The sequence below is a fragment of the Atractosteus spatula genome, chromosome 1 (genome assembly GCF_055471065.1).
Source record: "Atractosteus spatula isolate fAtrSpa1 chromosome 1, fAtrSpa1.hap1, whole genome shotgun sequence".
Classification (NCBI taxonomy): Eukaryota; Metazoa; Chordata; class Actinopteri; order Semionotiformes; family Lepisosteidae; genus Atractosteus; species Atractosteus spatula.
The window spans coordinates 13,279,919-13,287,492 of NC_142706.1; positions in this window are offsets into that span (position 1 = coordinate 13,279,919).

Consider the following 7,574-nt stretch of genomic DNA (forward strand, 5'->3'; position numbering starts at 1 on the left):
ATTTCATTGCTGCAATTTTCTGACCATCAGGAATATTAACAGTAAGGGCTTTGGTTTCAAGCAAAAATCAGATTTATCTGTTACAGATAACATTCAGCCCAGAAGGTACCAAGCCAGTGTGATACCCATCCTTGCACAAAGTGGCAAACTATCCAAAAGCACAATGACATTGTCTGTTTCCAATACATTGAAATTCTTCAGTCTCTTGTTGACTACATACAGTAACTCTCTCAGTTTGTCCAGCCTGATGTTCTTTTATCTTTTCTCACTCTTTTAACAAGCTTTCTTTGCTTATTCACTGATTCTCCTTTTATTTAGTTTTCTGTATTGTCTTCTGATTCCAATCATATATCGTTCCATGTGAACTATTTCACAAGTTTCACATGTAGGTGTCATGATCTGCACTACTATTTGTCACGCCCTCTGTAGCCAGAGGGCACTCCTTCTCTGTCCTGTCTATCGTTTCCGGTTCTCTGCTGTCCTTCCGGTGTTTCTCTCTCTCTCTGGAGCTATACAGTATATTTCCGGGTCTTTCAGTCTGCCTTCGCTCAGCATTGACGTTCGGATGTCCTGAAACCCGCCTAGCATCAGGTCGCCCCACGTCCGCTACCTGAGGGCATAGGTTTCTGTACGGCTTTCCCTGAACAGCTGAGCCCGGCTTCAGCCAAATGTCGGTTCAACAAGGTCAGGCTCATGAGATGCACTATAATATTGACTGAGGAGCAAAACAGTGGCATTTTGGGTCTCCATGTAGCCTGTGTCATTCAGAGATTTATGTTGATTCCCTCAGGACTCTCTAGATTTGACATACAGTACAGTACAGTAGCATAAACTCATATAGTATATCACTTAATCAATTGTGTTTAATAAGTTGTTAATTGTACCCCAGGAAACCAACCTACTGTAATTAGATTACCCACATTTCTGCCTACATACATTTTCTTCCAATTTAGCTGTACACAGCATATATTAATTTTCCATCAATGTATACAGTAGATAATAAAAGTGTGATGGGATTCTGACTTCATTACTTCACTGTAATTTACTTCAGAAGATTTTACAACTTCAGAGTTATTAAAGCAGCAGTTACTGTATACCGTGATCAAATGTTTAATAGTGAAATGGACTTTAATTTTACTACAATAGTGCTCCACTCCATAAAGAAAAATGGAAAATTTTGTATTAAAAATTTGGCTTGTCCTGCATGATAATTTCACAATTTGACTGCAATTACAGTTTTCAGAGTTCTGCGAATATGTAAGGGAATTTGGCATAGAGAGAAAAAAGATGAAACAACATCCCGACATGGTAGAAAGCAGAGGTCTTATTTTGTGCAAAGTTACGGACATTGTAAGGAAAAAAATGTGTTTTGGGATAAATTACATTTGATTAAATTACTTTTTTGGCAGAACTGTTCAAATAAAGAAAAAGACCTTCCATATACTGTACAGGCCATTAAGACTGCATGTCCTACTTCTGTGCCAAATGTTAAAAGCCTCATCTGCAAAGGAAAAGGGAAATAGGTGATTGACTTTATCTGGGGTAGGTTTTTAAAATGGTGACGGACTGGAACACTTTCGAAATTGACTCTAGGTCAATAACAAGCGGGTTAGTGCTTCATCACCACAGAGCTGAACCAAAGAAAGAAAAAACCAGCTTTCATACATCTACTGAACACTAAGTAGAAAATAATGAATTTGTAAATATATTGCTCAGGAAATAGAATTTACTTACAAAACGCCATATTTCATGGGTAACAGTGCAGTGGTGAGCAATGCACCCATGCTCAATTCCGGGAGTGCTGTTTGTATGGAATTTCTAAGCTCTCCCAGTACATGCTCTGGTTTCCACTGGGTGCTCTGGTTTCCTCTTTCCTCATAGACATACTGGGGGATTAATTGGATTTTGAGAAAACTAGCCACAGTATGAGAGTCTGTGGGTGTATGTGCTCTGCAGTGGAGTGGCGTCCCAGCCACGGAGTAATAATAATAATAATAATAATAATCATAATAATAATAATAATAATAATAATAATAATAATAATAATTGCTTACACTTATATGGCGCTTTCCTGGACACTCCACTCAAAGCGCTTTACAGGTAATGGGGACTCCCCTCCACCACCACCAATGTGCAGCATCCACCTGGATGATCCACCTGGAGTATCCTTGCCCTTTTATTTCTGGGATAGGCTCCAGCTCCCCAGTGACCCTATGTTGCACAAAAAGATTAGAAAATGGATGGAAGATGGAAGTTCCATAATCGAACACTCGCACATACTATTGTAGAGTTTTGAGAGGGTGAGAAGTCATTTTTAAGGAAGAGTATGTCTTGGATTTGCATATCCACGACTTGCTTGAACCAGTGACAGTCACAATCACTCATGGTTTTTCCTCATGGATTGACCTAGTGTGCCCTTTCTATTTTGATAACCTTATGTTACGGATAACCTGATGTCTTCTTCATGGGAATGTATCTGAAATGTTCTTTTCAGAAATTTAGTCTCATATTTTATAGCTGGGACTTAAGTAACATTCAGTTAAGCTAAGTATAATAAGCAAAAGCTATTAAGAGAGATAAGAGCACTTTATTGGCCATATACAATTTCTTGTATTAGGAATTTGTCTTTTCACATACCCCAACTTGCTCTCCATGAGACACACAGACAGGGAGAGAAGCGTGGGGTCAGAGCGCAGGATCAGCCATTTTTATACGGCACCCCTGGAGCAGTTGGGGTTAAGGGCCTTGATCAGGGACCCAGTGGAGTAGGATTCCTCTGCCGGCCGGGGGTTACAAACCGGCAACCTTCCAGCCACAGGCGCAGATCCTTAGCCACAGAGCCACTTCACCACACCACATTTCTGAAAATATTACTTATTTGTTCTGAGAAACAAAATCTAATGAGCCACGTAAAGAGAGAAAAGGCATACTACAGTATCAAATCTGACAAGTGTCAGAATTGAGATTCAGCAATAGTAAAAGAAAACGCCCTGTCCAGATTTGTGGATTTGAAATGAACAACTGTAGCCAGAGGGTGGCAGTGTAAAGCCAGGAACTTGACTGATTTCTGGAGGAAGGCCTTCACATTGGATTTTTCCACCCCAAAATTTATATATCATTTTATATAAGAGTGACATTTATTAAAACAACAAAGATGCGCACATTGTTGTCGTAGGTGTGTTGTTGCTTTTAGCTAATTCCTAAGTTTTCTTCTGTTGAAAGTGTTTAATTAATATCCCTTAAAGACTATAGGGACTGAAAATATATTAAAATACATGTACAGTGGATGTACAGTTCCCTACATTGGTGTATAGTCTGTTTGCTCATTGTGTACTCATTGTCTGTTACAGAACACCCGCACAAAGGCATACCGTCAATATAGCCTCCTCAGCCTTCAAATAGATCTTTTGATGTGCATCAAACTGTACTGATGCGAAATGATACAATAATGACTCCTGTGCAATCAGGTGTCAAGCATTTACATACTCTATTAAATCCTTGTGGAAACAGAGTCAAAATGGATTAACAGTTCCAATGGGAATAGTTTGTATCAATTCAAAATCCAAGTTTTGATCAAATGAAGATCATAATGGAAGGGATAAACATTATTCATGTTACAGGAACAATGAGAAATCAGGGATTTTACTGCTAGTGTCAGTGGCATCGAGATGTGGTTAGGGTTCTGGATTCCTGACTGGAAGGCCATGGGTACAAATTCTTAGGCAGTACACTGATGTAGTATCCCCAGCAAGGTACCTGAATTAAATTGCTCCACTAAATACAGTGCTAGATAAATGGTTACTTGCCATGTCATTATTTCTATGACAATTTGTTCTTAATTGACATTTGATGGCTAAACTGGAGATTACATTTAAATATTTAACAACAGATTTCTCATTTACTTAAATAATTAAGTTAAATCAAGGATTACATTTAGATATTAAACCAGGGATTTCACTTTTACTTAAGTATTTAATAACTTTGGGAAACCCATGGGCATGTCTTACTGTACAATCTTGACATTCCAAAAATTGGCCAAGATTTTCCTGTAGGTTTCCAACAACAGGGCTTTAAAAATTCCACACATTCTAATGTATTTATAAAAAAATTGAGCAATGCTTGGAAAAAACAGTGCGTGCTCTGGATTCACTCCTCATACCATTGCTGTACGGCTCTTTTTTAAAAGCTATTTAAATATGTTGATATGGTGACCTTAGCAGGCTACACCTGCATACTTTAAACATGCAAATATGTGTGAAAGAATAGGGTCAACAAAAAAAGTTGTCATGAAGTAGTCTATTAGACCTCCTTTGTGACTCTGCCACCTATATAGGCCTATAGTCCTTTATTTCTAACACTGAGTCTCGGATACAAAGGTAAGACGAGAAGCACACTTAGAACACTGCATCCAATCCCATGTGATTTTATATTGTTCGGACTAAATACATTTTACAACACAAAATTCCAAAGGACTTCAGAAGTAATATTCCTATTAAATTTGTAATTGTGACAGAAAGGGCATACAAAAGGGGACACTTCTTTCGGGATCACCTCTTGGTTGGAAAAAGCAAGAGGTGACTCTGAAATCCCAAAAGAAAAGCAGACAAAGAACTCATTCAGAAAATACAGTACTCATTCAGCCACATACGGTATCACAGAGTATGTTACATGGGAAAAAAAGGCAACACGTTTCAACCCAGCAAGTTCTTGCTCAAGCAACAATTACTGTACACACATACAGATTACTTGGGAATCTTAGAAAACAACTGTTAATAAAAAAAAAGATTCTATGAATTCCATGAGAGCTTGTGTGAAGTTATTTAATTTAATGCCCACCCAAGACATGACGCAAAGATAATACTACATGTAGGGCATCCCTGGAATTTGCTTTAAGAAGACTGTCTACAAACAGAAAAAAGGCAAGATAAAGAATGAATGTTTAAATTTAAAACATTAGAAATACAGTGAACAGAAAGTGAATCTAAATTCGTTGTTAGTTATTAAACCATTAAAGGAGTGATTAAGACACAGAAAAGGCCTGTGAAATGTTATGAAAGCAGTAGTAGTATGAAAACGTGAAGACTGAAAGACAAAAGATTCCCATGTGTGCATTCATTGTTTTTTTTTGTATTTCTAATGATAGTCATGTTGTGTACAACAGTCCCAGCTGTTTTCTAGCCACAGTTTCACTTAACTGTATAAACTAATCTTCACACTTTTTGCTGATGTGCATACTGGCCCTCTGTAAACTGACAGTATGAGCAGCTTCATCACATTGCTGACCTCTGTGACCTTGTTTAGCATCTGGGGGATCTGCACCATTGAATCTATCATAGGCACATTACTTCAGTGTTCATTTAACTACTGTACATCCCCACACATCCCTTATCTTGTAGTCGTGCGTCAGGAATCACTCCTCTTAAAGTCACGTCTCCCTTCTCCTTGGCAGACTCACCACCTGCCCCCCAGACGCACATCATTCCTCTCCCCTCAGGTCTTACCCAACATTCACCACTCCTGCCGCTAATCTCCACTCCCACTTGACTCATGTACCCTTACTCCTCAATCCACCGGTCTCTGGGAAATACTGCCTTGGAAATATCTCAAGCCGAAATAGAGAGATGTTAGAAATAGGGGTGGGTAATAAAAAAGACACCCTGACTCCAGTTTTAGTAATGTAACAAATAATTAAAATGAATAAAAGACTCCGTACACATCGCTGAGGAATGTTTCAGAGCACTGCCATGCGGTTCATTTATTTCTTTCCCAGTTTAGTGACTGAGCAATAAACAACAACAATTTCTTTACAATAATTACAAACTAAACACATGATACAAGACAAGCAAACCATTATCTACAAATTTGTCAAAAAGACTACAAGTCCAGATTTTTTACGGTCTGAAACTACGCTCTTTCATCCCCTCAAACAAGAGAGGGTAGTTTTAGACAAAGCAAATTGGTTTAGAGAGGTAAGACAAAAGATCCACCACAGCTTTTCAAAACTAATGCTAAACTGAGAGAACTGTGACTCCAAAGCAGATGATGCATCCCAGTTTTATACTACTTTATATGCCTGCCTTCCCAGAGGAGCTCTATGAAATACACATTTCCTTAAATTTGAACACACAATCCTTTTTCCTTTAATTTATTGCTGCTCTTCAGTGCCAGAAAATACCTGTTAGGTTTCAGTACTCAAGAATTAGACTCAAATTTCTGGAGATCTCACCTGTTGAAAAGTGGACCTTGCTGGCTTCGTCAGTTTTGTAAGTAACGGGAGACTGAGAGGCATAAATTCTGCTTTAATGAAGGACATGTGATAAGTGGGTAGTTTTTTATGGACAATCCAACACCTGCTGACCTGATCTGGGGGCTTTTGAACATGTACAACTCTCCAGACTTACTGGAGCCACTCGGTAGATGGGTCTGCCTTTGTATTCCTTGGCTTCTGAACTGTGCTTCCATTGTTTGACTCTGGTTAATAACTGTCCTGATTGGCTAAATGATGTCAGTCTCGCTGTCATAATCCAAATTGGTATAACTAGTACTGTATATGATTGACTAATGACATTGTTTATGCATGTGTTTTTCTGTGCATGTACAGTATGTGAAAATATGCAATAATAATAATAATAATAATAATAATAATAATAATGATGATAATAATAATAATAATGATGATGATAATGATTAAGAGAGTTAAGTGAACACTATCGATCAATTGATTCCACCTATTGCAGCTCGGACAGGACCTTTATTGTGACCTTTATTTATTATATAATGCATGTTGACATTACCTGCAAAATCCTGTGGTAACATAGTCTTTTTTAGCTTGACTTGAAATTTAGGGCAAGTCAGCAGTGCCCTTAAGTAATGTAAGGGAAGGATGGTGAAAAGATGGCTCTTCAGAACCATATCAGAACAATAACACAGCATCAAAAGTAATCAAATGGTGGACAAGCTCTTGCTGATTGGAAGGGAAGTAGAAATCTGACAGAAAGCTGGCAGAGATGGCTCCATGACTCCACAGTTATACAGAGTTATACAGTACTGCAGAGGTGTTGGGATCCACAAAATATGTTAAGTTTAAATTGTAATTATGTTAGCTTAGTGACCACTGATTGACCATGTTGTTTTCTGACGTTCAACAGTCCAACCTTGGGTTCTGTACAGCATATACTGTAACAAAATATATTACTCTTGTTATATTTTACATTTCAGTTATATTGCACTTTAGTTTTCAAGTTGTAACCATTTTAAGTGACCTTGTAGTCTTTTCGTAAAATACAATTTTTCAGAATTTCTAGCATTGTATGCTATAAAATGCCCTTTATGATGTGTTGTAATCTACACAGTTATGATGCTGATTATAATGTGGATATTGAACTCAAACCATGTAGAACATAAACGGTATTGTTTTTGTTGCGCAGAATTTTCTCTCTCTCTTTCTATGATTAAGGATGTAACAGGCGGTTGAGAAATGAGTGGAAGGCAAACAGTACGAGCCTCCCAGCAGGACAAAGTGCAAGCAGAGGGATGGTGAGGGGTGAGGTATTGCTCACATGCGGTTAACTCTA